The following is a 14017-nucleotide window of genomic DNA, read 5'->3' as shown; positions in this document are numbered from 1 at the left end:
AGGAAACAGGGAATGAGTTGGGGGAGGGGAAGGTCAGAGGAAGCCTTCAGAGGATTTGCATTTACTCCTGAAAGGCTGGAGTGATGGTCAGAGTTCTTTATGCAGAGCAAGGATTCAAGATTACTCATAGACAATAGATTAATTTCATACCTAAACTCAAAAAAAGAAGTTTGGAACTAATATCTTGATTTCTGAACACTGTTCTCCACTAAAAGAAGTCAAGGGCTATTTGAAAGAAAGTTTGTTTCCAGGACTGAGGCAGGAAAAGGAAAAGATGCTCCTGGAATATTGTTTTGTGCCTGAAACTAAGGAAGTGTTCAAAAAACGATAAGTACCCGTCAAAGGAACACAGAAGTCAACTTGAAGGTGCTCCTACTGAGCGTCAAAATAAATAACAATAGTAATGGATGATATCCTTGAAATAAAATAAAATTCCAAAACTACATACTAATGGGAGGGAGGGAGGAAGGAAGGAAGGAAAGAAGGAAAGGCCACCAGCAGTGTACAAAGTTTCCATTTTGTCCACATCCTCATCAACACTTGTTATTCTCTCTCTCTCTCTCTCTCTCTCTCTCTCTGTGTGTGTGTGTGTGTGTGTGTGTGTGTGTGTGTATAATAGCCATCCTGCTGATGAGTATGAGATGATATCTCATTGTGGTTTTGATTTGCCTTTCCCTAATGATGAGTGATGTTAAATTTCTTTTCATGTGCATTTACTGTATTTACATTGGAGACTATTCAAACCCTTTGCCCATTTTTGAATTAGATTGTTTTCTTGTTATTGAGTCATAGGAGTTCTCTATATATTCAGGATATTAACCCCTTATCAGTTCTATGATTTGCAAATACTTTCTGCAGGATACCTTTTCACTCTGTTGATAGCGTCTTTTGATGCACAAAAGTTTCTTGTTTTGATGTAGTCCAGTTTATCTCTTTATTCGTTGTTGCCGATAATTTGTGTGTCATACTCATTCCATAGACTCTTAACTTGTGCCATGTTCAAAGATTAGTGCACGGGTATTTAATTGACTCAGTTATTGACATCCGTGTCCTGTCACTTACCATTCAATGACAGCCAGTGATGTGGAGCTCTTCAGCACCCACTGCAATGATAGGCTTCCCATTTCAGGGTGGCAAGGGGTTGAGGACTGACCCCACAGATGATCAGTTTTTAAAAACGAACTCATCCAGGCTCCTGGATATCTCAGTCAGGTAAGCAACCGACTCTTGATTTTGGCTCAGTTCATGAGTTCTAGCCCCCTATAGAGCTTTGCCCTGACAGGGCAGAGCCTGCTTGGAATTAATTCTCTCTCTCTCTCTCTCTCTCTCTCTCTCTCTCTCTATCTCTCAGTCCCTCCCCCACACACCCACTCTCTCTATCTCAAAATAAATAAATAAACTTAAAAAATAATAATAAAAATAAAAAATAAATGCAAACTCATCTAAGAGAAGCAGAGCTAAAATTTTTTATCAAGGAATCACATCCTCTTATGGTACTGTCATCAATCAATAACCAGCTGATAAGCTCAGAGGAGATCAAGCCTGCACCAGGGACATCCATCCTTAGCCTACTTTGGTCTTTGCAAGGGAAGGGAAATGTTAAATGCAGCCTGAAAGCCTGGTGACATAGAAGAGAAAAATATTTTGAACTCTGTTTCTTAGGCAGCATAAAAATTTGTGATATGTTGATCAAAGATAAAAAGCAGCAATACAGAGTGATGAGTTTGTCCTGAGGGGCTGGCAGATAACTTTAGGCACCAGAAATTACATCGAGCTTCAGATAAACTAAAGGCATATCTAACAACAGTTCCCTCATACAAAATGAAAATAATGACCTCTCAACTTTTGTCCCTAACATGCGTTTTCTAGAACCTTCTCCCTGTGTTCATGTTACTCATCTCATCTATAACACATATGTAATAATAAAAGCAAGTGCTTATAGACACTTACTATATGCTAGACACTGTTTTTAAAAGCATATATTAGCATATTTAAACCCCCCAACAACTCTATGAGGTAGTTAATGTTATTATCATCCCCATTTTATAGATGAGGAAACTAAGGCACAGAGAAGTTTTAATAACTCATCCAGGTCGCAAGGCTTAGAGGCCAAAGCTAGAATTTGAACGTAGGCCATCCAGTTCTAGAAGTGATATCTTAATCGTAACAATTTGACAATCTATTGTCTTTGGACTTAGAATGTATACACACACACACACACACACACACACACACACACACACACACCTGTAATCATCCAAAAGATCCCTCTTTCAACACAATTTCAGCAGGAGGGAAGAGCAAATATATTGACAGGTCATCTGTCATTCTCTGTGGTCTAAGTAATATATGCCAAGCTTTTGAGATTCCTGAATACAGACTCAAATAGTTTATGAAGAATATGCAACGTATCTTCAAAACAGACTGGGATCTACACCTTTGGTTCAATGAATAAATTTTCTACTATGGAATGTCAGACAGCCTCAAGTATGTAGGAAAATCTAAGTGTGGAGATGCTCCAGTCAAAAAAACGTTTGCTAGTACCTTAAATTGCTCTGGATGGGCAGCTATCTTTATTCTTGTTGCATTTCTCAGGACTCACCTGAGATCTCCTGCCACCCAAAACTCTCCCTTCCCATTAGATTAGTTGTGTTTCTTTTTTTCCTCAATACCACATTTGCATCTTTATGCTTCAATTTCCTTATCTGTAAAATGCGCTAATTAAGTCACCTACATCATAGGATCATTAGGAGAATTAAATAAGACATGTAAAGTTCTTGGAATGGCTGGTGTAGAGCACTAGGAAGTGTCCATTGCTATTGCAATTATCACAAACTGAAAATCCATGTTCCCTCATTTTGCATTTTGTGTGATGGTTCCACGTGGCTGTTCCTGATGGACTGTGGACTGTTCCATCCATCTCATGACACTATCACAGATAACTTCAGCTCCTGATTGTGAATTAAATTATGTCCTCCCCAAAATATGTTGAAATCCTTGGCCCCAGAAACCATGAATGTGGCCTTATTTGGAAATGAGGTCTTTGAAGATATAATCAAGTTAAGATGAAGCCATACTGAATTAGGGTATACTCTAATCCAACACAACCACTGTCCTTATAAGAAAAGAAGACATGTGTGCATGCATGCACACACACACACATATGCACACAGGAGAATGACACGTGACAATGGAAGCAGAGATTGGAGTGATATATCCACAATCCAAAGAGACCCAAGGATTTTGAGCAACCACCAGAAGCTAGAAAGAAGCAAGGAAGGATCCTCCTCTAGAGCTTTCAGAAAGAATAGACCCCTGTGAGAGAATAAATTTCTGTTGTTTTAAGCCACTCAGGTTGTGGTAATTTGTTATATCAGCCCCAGGAAACTGATCCACTGATCTTTGCTTTTCACTTTATGTGTTTTCCTTCTCTAACTTGCCTCCCCAATGTCTCTTGTTCAAGTTCTGGTGCATGAATTCTCCCTATCTTATGAAATACCTGATGAAATATTTAGTCACAGTGGTCTGTATCAGAAACTGTCCTGTTCTCTAGAGTTTTTTTTTTTTTAATTTGTTATACATTAATTCTTTCCCTACCGCAAAATACCCCAGTGCAACAAAGGGCTATGACACAGAACACTGAATTTCTTCTATTTAACTCTGTCAGCATTAGGGAACAATGTGTTATCATTGGAATCAGAAGCCAATCTTGTCCTGCTGGGTTATCGTGAATCCTCATTTGGCTCTGGCCATTCATAATCTTGATGTCCTAATATTCTTTCAACTGGGAGATTGACAGAGAAACCACTGTCATTTCACTGAGTGATTATTCAATTCCATATTCCTAAATCTCATTTTTTCCAGCTTCTCTGAGTTAAACATTACATTTTATTTCAGCTAAATCACCCCTGTAATAGGCTGAATCTTATTCTGTTAGAGATTTTGATGACTTCTCCATTGATGGAACATAAAACAGTGTCTAGCATATATACATTTTTACAGTTTAATTCTGGGCTCCCAAAAGATAAATTGTGAACCAAATGGGGAAAGAGACATGAATAAATAATGCCAGCTGAACAGACTAAAATATGTAGGGAAAGTTAAGCCCCTCTCAGTAAATGTCAAGTATGAAATTGTTTTATATAATTTTATTCATTGGACCTAACCTACTCCCACAAGATTTCATTTGATTTTCAGAGATTGATACCATTATGTTCTGCATTTCAAGTATGAGATCAAAACATTTCCAGCACCAGACTTCAGCTTCTTGCACTGTGATGCAGAACTTGCTTTAACAATGGTGCATTCCTCAGAACAGAGTGAAGTCTATGGTTCATCAAGACCCTACCCAACACTGCTCACTATGAACTGGAATGTGTGGGTAATCACTGAGTGAGAGTTGAAGAGTGAATCTCCACTACTATATCAGATCAGAGCAAGGAAGCTTAGTGCAAGAGCAGAGGAATGACTCCTGATTTTCAAAAGCTATTGCCCCAATGGCGGTTAATTAGAGACAGCACAGCAGCCAAGCTGACCACACATGTAGGCATATGTGACAGAGATTGTCCACCAAATTATTTGACTTATCCCCCTAGACACACAGCTAGACTACATATCCCAATCTCCCTTATGATGAGATGTTGCCTGGTGATTGAGTTCTGGACATTGGAATATGGATCATAGTGGTATACTCCACCTTCAAGCATGGGCTACAAACCTTTTCATACAGTTCTTTCTATTATCTCTCTTTCTTCCTCTGCTAGCCAGACTCTGAGAATTCAGGGGAAATTTTCAAAGCCTTAGAGTGGAAGCCAGCAAGGTGTTTCCTATGAAGGGCCAGAGGGTAAATATTTTAGGCTTTAGAGGTTATACAGTCTCTGTCGTGACTACTCAACTCTGTTGTTGTATTAGGAAAGCACCCATCAATAATATGTAAATGAATGAATGTGTCTGTGCTCCAATAAAACTTTATTTACAAAAACACATTGGATTTGGCCAATAGGCCATAGTTTTCCAAACTCTGCTCCAGGGGACCACTCAATGCAAGGATCTTTGGGTCCTGAGTAACCATGTGGATCAGACCATCTCCTCCTCTGTATTGACCTTATTGGCTGGGACATGCGTGACAAGCTAGACATGCGTGACAGGCTCTGTTCCACTCCTGGCAGAACGGAGGCGTTACCTTAGGAATCCAGGCCAACAGAGGCATTATCTTAGCACACATTTTTGCAATCACCCCCATTTTTGAAAGGATGTATTTCATATAGTGCCCTTCTTAAAGCTTCTTCCTAGAAGTGATGTGTCCTTTCCACTCACATTTTATTTGCTTAGTCAAGGCATATGACTACATCTAAAATGGAAAAATTGGAGAGGTGATCCAACCACATGCCCAAGAAGAGAAGAGAATTTGATTATTTGTGAATGACACTAATGATACTACAGAATGTTAAATAAAGCCATCAGTCATTCACATCTTAAGTGCAAGAAAAGCTTAGACTGCTATCGTCCTAAGGATGAAGACTGGTCTATGGGGACATCTGGGTGGGTTAGTTGGTTGGATGTCTGCCTTCGGCTCAGGTCATGATCTCACGGTTTGTGGGTTCAAATGCCACATCGGGCTCTCTGCGGACAGCTCAGAGCCTAGAGCCTGTGTCTCCCTCTGTCTCTCTCTGCCCCTGCCCTGCTCGTGTTCTGTCTCTCTCTCAAAAATAAATAAACATTTAAAAAAATTTTCGTGAAAATAGAAGAGTATAAAAACAGTTATATTAAGTTCAGAGAGTTAGAGGGTTCTACCCAAAAATTTGCTGATAAAACAAAATATTCCCTAGATTGTGTAACCAGATCTAGTCCTGAACATACTCGTAACAGGAGTAAGACTGACTATATTCTTGTCTTGACACTGGCTCTTCTAAAGTTGCAATCGCTCCACCTCTAAACATAGGAAAAAGAAGATTAATACATGTTGAGCTCCAACATGAGCTCCCTGTATGTGAGGGACTTAGAGCCAAGGTCACAGTTGAGTTGAGATGAGGAATAAGTGTCTAGCTGGCCCACAAGCAGTCCCAAGGATCTTTTTGTCCAGTGGAATGGAGACTATAGCCAAGCAGAAGTGAGGAGCAACTGATATGAATGGATATAGGGTTGGCTGGGAACCCAACCTTCAGGGCTAGGTCTGAGCCCCACACTAAGAGGCTGGAGGCAGAGGCTGGCTGGGGCTATTTTCTTGAGAGACTTTATGAGATATAAGACTTAAGTGGTGAGTCTTTGGAGTCATTGGGATTTTGTGCCTTTCATGTAGCAAGTGCACTTACAGTGGGGTCTTGGTTCGCTAGACAGAAGTCAGACAAGAAGAGGTCTGTGAGAAGAGTCTTCATAAGCCCAAATCAGATAATCCCCTCAGGAGCTCAGAAATAATGGAGGAAAATTGAGGAAAGATGGAAGGGATGATGTCCTGAAGCAATGGGGGGCACTGGCCATAGAAATGTGGGCTTTTCTTACAAAGTGAATTAGTCAGGGTTCTCCAGAGAAACAGAACCAGAAAGTGAGTGAGTGAGTGAGTGAGTGAGTGAGTAAGGAGATTTATTTTAAGAAATTAGCTCATGCAATTATAGAGGCTAGCAAGTCCCAAGATCTACAGGGTGAGTCGTGAAGCTCAAGACACAGGAAGGTCAATGATGTAGTTCCAATCCAAAGATTGGCAAGCTCAAGACCCAGGAGGAACCAGTGTCTCAGTGTGAGTCCAAAGACATCAAAAGAAAAAAACAATATCCCAGTTTGAAGGCCCTGAAACAAAAAGAATTCTCTCTTACTGGGAGGAAGGGCAGTCTTTTTGTTCTATTCAGGCCTTCAATTGACTGGACAAGGCCCACCCACATCAGGGTGCCTTATTTAGTCTACTGTTTCAAATGTTAATCTCATCCAGAAATATCCTCTCAGAAACACCTGAACGTGACCAAATCTCTGGGTACTCTGTGGCTCAATCAAATACACACATAAATAACCATCACACAAAGTAACCTCTTTTATTCCCACAGACTGATAATTTTCTATGTCACAGAATCTTTCCAACAACTTCTGAATTAGGTATTACTGAGATAATTGAAGAGTTAAGTGGACTCTCTGAGGGCATAACTAATGGAGGAGTCAGGATTTGAACCCATGACTTTATATGTTGGTTGTTTCTAACAGTTTCCAGCATAAAGAATCCTTTTTCTATGCCATAACCTTGTTTATTTCTTGATTTAAGAAAACTATGAAGAAAAAATCTTAGGGGCGCCTGGGTGGCTCAGTCAGTTAAGCATTTGACTTCAGCTCAGATCATGATCTCACAGACTGTCTCTATTCCATTGGATATTCTTTCCTACTTTGTCAAAGATTAGTTGACCATACTTTTGTGGATCCAATTCTGGAGTCTCTATTCTATTCCATTGGTCTATGTGTCTGAGAAACTTACAGAAGACCATGGGGGAGGGGAAGGAAAAAAAAAGAAAGGGAGGGAGCCAAACCATAAGAGACTCTTAAAAATGGAGAATAAACTGAGGGTTGATGGGGGGTGGGAGGGGGGGAAAGCAGGTGATGGGCATTGAGGAGGGCACCTGTTGGGATGAGCACTGGGTGTTGTATGGAAACCAATTTGACAATAAATTTCATATTAAAAAAAAAACTCACCAAAAAAAAAAGAAAGACAGAATAGATAATGAGATGAATGTCCAAACCAACAATTTTCCCTCCTATATTCCGTAAGTAGGATTGATTCTGGGTGTGTTAGTCTTCAGGTGACAAGGAAAGTTAGCCCTTCAAGGATGGAATGTTTCCTAAGGACATAGGGATCTTATAAGAAATTAAATCAGGACAGTTATCCAATCTTATATTCCACTATTCTCTTATTCTAGACAAATTAATTTATTATATTTTATAGGTCTGAGACTTTCTTATCTCTGCTTGTGTTAAGTTTGTCCACCCAAAATGCCCTCCCTCCCACCCTCTCATGTCTTATAAAACTCCTGCTTCCCATTGATGTTCAGCTCAGATGCCACTTTCTTCACAAAGGTTTTTCTTCACAAAGGTTTCCCTGAGCTACTGCCCTCACAGCACCCCCCATCTTACCCAATCCAACTTCTTCTGAGCCTCTATAGTGCTGTGTGCCTCTCCTACGACACCTCTACTTTTCCTGTGGATTCATGGGGTGTGGGGCTAATTGTGCTGTCACCTTCATCTTCCTTCCAGATTGGAAACTCCCTGAAGCGAGCCTGCTTTATTCATCTTCACGTGCTTCAACACCAACTCATTGTCAGCACTCAACATGTATTAAATCTCGTTCAACTCAGCACCCAGAAATTTGTCAATTGTCACAATGATTTCAACCACCATTAAAACAATTCAAGATGTTCTAGTTCTTAACCTGGGTAGTGGGCTCAAGAGCATCATTTTATAATATTAATATAATTATTACCAATTCTTTTAACATGTGTGATATAGTTTTTTAAGAAAACAGGAAAAATAGAGGTGTCATGGATTCCCCATCATCTACACATCACGTTTACACATAATATGCAGCTTAAACTGTAGAGGGCTCTAGGTCGACCATGCTCTGGCTTTAATTCCGCCCTGGATCCTTCATATATTTCTTAGAGCTTAGTCACTGCTACCTTAAGAAAGCACTGGTTGAAACTTGATGCCTATAATTCTTAATTACAATTGCATTGCTGGCTTTATGTGCATCTCTGCTCATTTAAACTCAATGCTGACTGACAAATTGTGCTCGTCTGCCTATCCGACAGTAATTTAGTCAGGCAACCTGCAGCTTGCACCAGATTGATGAGCAGCTGTTTGATCTGTTTGGGGATGTATTGTTTTCTTGGTGTAGACTGCTTTGTGCTGCTGCTGAATGGATGGATGGTTTTGTCTCCTCCAGTGACATTGTGGACACTCTGGATGGCCTCTCCTGTAACTCCAAAGGCACATTTTAAAAACATCGATCACTCTCCATTGCAGACATAACATCACAGAGAAGAGCAGAATGAAATGGCTCATCAGACTCAACTCAAACTCCTATCGTTGTTTTTCAAGCCAGTGAGAGTTCAGGTTGATACTCAAAAGGTGGCTATCCTTCAACTGCAAACCAGAATCTATGCATTTGTTACACACGGTGATTTCTCTCTGAAGAGCTTTATGCCAGTAAAAGTTGCCTTTCGGTAGAATAACCCTACCCACCACGACACAAAATACAGCGCAATACAACATTGGATCCTGAACCACCCACTCTTTCCCATGGCCTTCAGCCTCTTAAGCAAGGCAAGTTACTGAGTTAATTATCTGAATCTCTTTACGCTGTGAAGAGATCTCTCTCCCTCATGATTCACACTATATTTTTTTTCCAGTTCAGGTTTTCATGGTCCCTGTGCCCTGAATGCAGAGTGAAGGAAAAGTGAGTATCCCTAAGGTAGAACCAATGGCTTTGTTGAGATATAATTTACGTACCATGCAATTCACCCATTTTTAAGTGTACAATTAAATGGACTTTGGTATATTACAGTATTAATTGTTTTAAGTTGTGGTAAAATACATATCATGTAAAAATTTGTCATTTTAACCATTTTTAAGTATACAGTTCAGTGGTATTATTACATTTACAGTGTTACACAACCTCCACCACTATTTCCAAAATGTTTTATCACTCCGACAGAAACTCTGAAACCATTAAGCAATAACACCCATTATCCTCCCTCTGGCCCCTAGTAACCTCAATTCCACTTTCTATCTCTATGAATTTGACTATTTTAGTACCTCGTATAAGTGAAATTATACAACACTTGCCTTTGTGTGACTGTCTTATTTTACTTAGCATAATGTGTTCAAGATTCATATCAATAGTGATAGCATGTATCACTATTGCCTTCCTTTCTATGGCTGAGTAATACACGTGATACCCCATTGTGTGTGTATATTACATTTTTTTATCCATTCACCTGTTAATGGACATTTGAATTGCTTCCAACTTTTGGCTTTTGTAAATAATGCTGCAGTGAACATGGATATAAACTATCTGTTCAAGTCCATGCTTTCCATTCCTTTGGGTATATACATAGGAGTGCAGTTTCTGGGTCATATGGTAATTCTATATTTAGCTTTTTGAGGAATCACCAAACTGTTTTACATAATGGCCGCATCATTTTACACTCCCACCAGCAATGCACTAGGTCCTAATTTTTTCACATCCTTGCCAACACTGATTATTTCCCATTTTTGTTTTTATAGCCATTCTAGTAGGTGTGCCTAACATCTTTTTAATCCTTACAGTCTGGGGTAGCAATTTTCACAAGCAGTAGTGGGAAGGGAGAAGGAGACTGCCCAACTGGGGTTTGAAAATATACCTACACCTCCACACTTTAAGGAACTTAATCTAGGTCAGTTTTAATTCCAGATGTTTTCTGGTGGCCTCATCTTATGTCCTGTGACATTGATGGTGGGCAGGGGGGACCCTAAGGTCACACAAATCCTCCTACTTGCAAACATGCTAATTGGCTCATATTAAGGGACAACATCAAGTGAATTGATAAGTCACCCATAGAAGACAATAAAGCATAGACATAGTATATATAACAGTAGTATATTTTATATGCCATGTATAAGGAAGTCTCCAAAAGTCGAAGACAAATATTGGGGCAGGGGAGAGGAAATCAACCTCTGAAACTGAAGACAGTAAAAATCAAATATGTGCAGTTTCTTCAAACTCCCAACCCACATACAAACCCAATATCATAACAAATAAGGCCAATTATCTCTTCGCGGAGAAAATAAAGCAATTAGTATGGGTTTTTCAGTCAGATTCAGGCTCCAGAGGACATCTCCCCAGCTCTCCAGCTACTGCAGGTTAGATCTGACCTGAGACCACACTTCGCTCACTCTTTCCCATCCCTCCCTGGCTCCCTTCCTTCCCTTTGGTCTTCCTAAAATGCACACCCTCAATAAATCACATGCATCTGATGCCCTGGCTCATAATTTGGCCTTATACCAAGTATGTGTTGTCTTAGGGACCTGTTCTCCTCATCTCTGAAATGGGGATGAAGTTATCTCCCAGGGTCGTGAAGGAAGACCTGTGGCAGCATTTAGCCAGCTTTCTGGGAACTAATAGGCACCCACTAAACACTGGAATCTGACCATTAGCTCCCCCCACACTCCCTCCCCCCCACCCCTGGGGCAGACAATAAAAAATTACTGCAGGGAATGTTCTGGTGGAAGTGAGGGTGAGGTAATGTTCCTGGAAAGGCAGGGACAATTTCACAGTGAGTGCGGCTCAATCTCAGACACCAGTGGTCCATTCTTCCTGACCTTAGCAACTCTACTCATGGTTCTACCCATGTTGTTGCCCATGAACATAGCTCTGTCGACTCACTCATGAATTATTTCTAGTTATTCCTATGTGACCCCCAGAAAAACTAGGACCGTTAGGCACTCTGTAGTTGGTCAGTAAGCACTGATTCAGTTACCACTGAAATCATCTGGTGAGAGAAACTCCAGCCTAGTTTCAACAGCCCAGCTCATACCAAAGGATGATGGTGTACAGTCTGACAAAACAGATGCAATGCACAGGAGATGGGGTACTATCCTGGGCATTTAGGTCCCAAAAGGAGAGAGTCAGGGGATGGCTCACATAAGGCTACAGAATACATTTTCCCATTTGTTTCAAGATATGCTAACTATTCTCCAGCCCCGAATGTGCTGCTATGACTTAAAGGTCCACCCCATCTTTGTCTACCTTATATTTTGGTCCTCAAGCCCTGAGGATTCTACTTGCTTAGAATTAAAAGTCCTGCCCAGAACATTTTAATTTGCAATCAGATAAACAATATTTCTTACAGATCAACCAAGAGCATTTCATCCTTCCTTCGTATGACTTCCACCCCAAAGTGCACAAAACGATTCAGGAAACAGACATAATAGTTGTGAAGTCAGACATAACCAGATGGTTTTCCAGTCCTGGCTATCTAAATACCATGTCATCTGTGTTACATAATTCTTACAGGAAGCACGCCGCTTTAATTGTGCAGCACAGATCATGACAGATTGCTCAGTTTTTTGACATCATTTTCTTTGGTGTTTGTTCTGCTCTGAGCACAGGGAAACTAATTATGTCCAGGTGGGGTCCAGGTGCAAGTATGTGTGCTAACTCCGGAGGGCCTGCTTATATATAAAATGGTTTCGTTGGAGTGTTCTATCTTTGAAAACTTGCTCTCTTGGCCCTTTTTAATAAGTGCTCATTTCTCTCTAAATATTCCCCCATCCCCACACTGACTAATGACTAATTGAAGTTCTACAGCAATGGAACAGGCTCTGGGAAGGAAGAGAGTCTCCATTGCAGATTGTGGGCTGCCATTCTTTACGGTCTCTCTGGAAACCTATCTGTCTTTACGGCACGTGGGCTCATTCCTGAAATTAGCATCATTATATACAGTGCTAAGATGACTTAGCTTCACTTCATGTTTATAGTAGAAAAATGTACTTGTTAAGAAGATATATCCCCTGTTATCAAAGCAACTGGAGTTTTGAAGGAGGATGCTTGGTAGTGATGGCCACACAACAATGTGAATGAACTGAGCTGTACACCTAAAGACTGTTCAAATGGTGAAATGTTATGGGATGTTATCTTGTCACATTAAAAATAAGTAACTGGTACTGTTTCTAACTTCGGGAGATGGGATCAATAGAAATTAGAGCAGTATGCCAACTTCAGATTGGTAATATTTACAGAATCCTTCCATTTGACGGGTTACTTCAGAGACCGTCACCTTATATTGGCATAGAATTGCTTTCTGGTTTGCAAAGCACTCTCAAAAACCCTATCCTACTTGGCCTTCCTTGCGTATACAAGACAAGTGGGTTTATTGCCATATTGCAAATGAAGATTGTTGCCATTATCTTTGCTAAATAACAAACTAGTGACTTAAGAGGTGCACTCATTTGTTACTCACCAGTCTGCAATTATGGACAGCGCTTGGTGGGGCTGGCTGTCTTTGCTCCACACACCATCACTCTGAGTGGCTCACCAAGGACTAGAGGGTCCACCTCCAAGAATAGTTCTCTCACATGGCTGGCAAGCTGGTGCTGGCTGGCAGCTAGCAGCTGAGTCAGTGATGTCAGCTAAGGGTTATTCTTCACATGGTCTTCTTCATAAGGCTGCTTGGGCTTCCTAGAGCATGATCGTTAGGTTTCAAAAGTGGACGTCCCGAAAGATAGGAAATGGCAGCTCCCAGTCTCTTAAGCCTTGGGTTCCAAACCTGGCACATCATCACTTGAGGTACATTCTATTGGTCAAAGCGGGCATATTGTTCACCAATATTCAAGAGGAGCAGACATGGACCCAACCTCTTGAAGGAAGGAACAACAATCCAATTTGTGAGCATCTTTACTCGCCACAAAGATGTCAAGGCTTAGAGTGAGTTGGCCATGGTTACTCAGGTAGCAAGTGAGACTTAACCATTCAGATTTCTCCACCAAACTATTCTGGATTAGTATGCTAATTATTGCACCAAAATCCATATAAGCCATTTGAAATTATTTCTTTCCCATGAAGTCAGTGAATAATCATGCTTAAACCACTTTTCCTCCTTCAAGTGAGAGTACTGAAGTAAACTCTTAAAAGTTACTCTTTTGGGGCACCTGGGTGACTCAGTTCAGTCATGAGTTTGAGACCCACGTTGGGCCCTGTGCTGACAGCTCAGAGTCTGGAGCCTGCTTCAAATTTTGTGTCTCCCTCTCTCTCTGCCCCTCCCCCGCTCGCACGGGCTCTCTCTCTCCCCCTCTCTCTCTCTCAAGAATAAATTTACATTAAAAAAATTTTTTTTTAAGTTACTCTTTAAAATACAAAATGCTTTGAAACACATCTCTTTCAGGTCTGAGTTCTAGGTATACCACGAAATCCTTAATTTGGTGTCTGCCAATGATTTAAACACGACCTCACATAATATTTATCACCGCCAAAATGCATACAAATGCAGTATCATGTGTCCTAAATCTG

The sequence above is a fragment of the Panthera onca genome, chromosome D3, assembly GCF_046562875.1.
Source record: "Panthera onca isolate mPanOnc1 chromosome D3, mPanOnc1 haplotype 2, whole genome shotgun sequence".
Classification (NCBI taxonomy): domain Eukaryota; kingdom Metazoa; phylum Chordata; class Mammalia; order Carnivora; family Felidae; genus Panthera; species Panthera onca.
The sequence above is the reverse complement of the archived record's forward strand: the minus strand, read 5'-3'. Positions refer to the sequence as shown.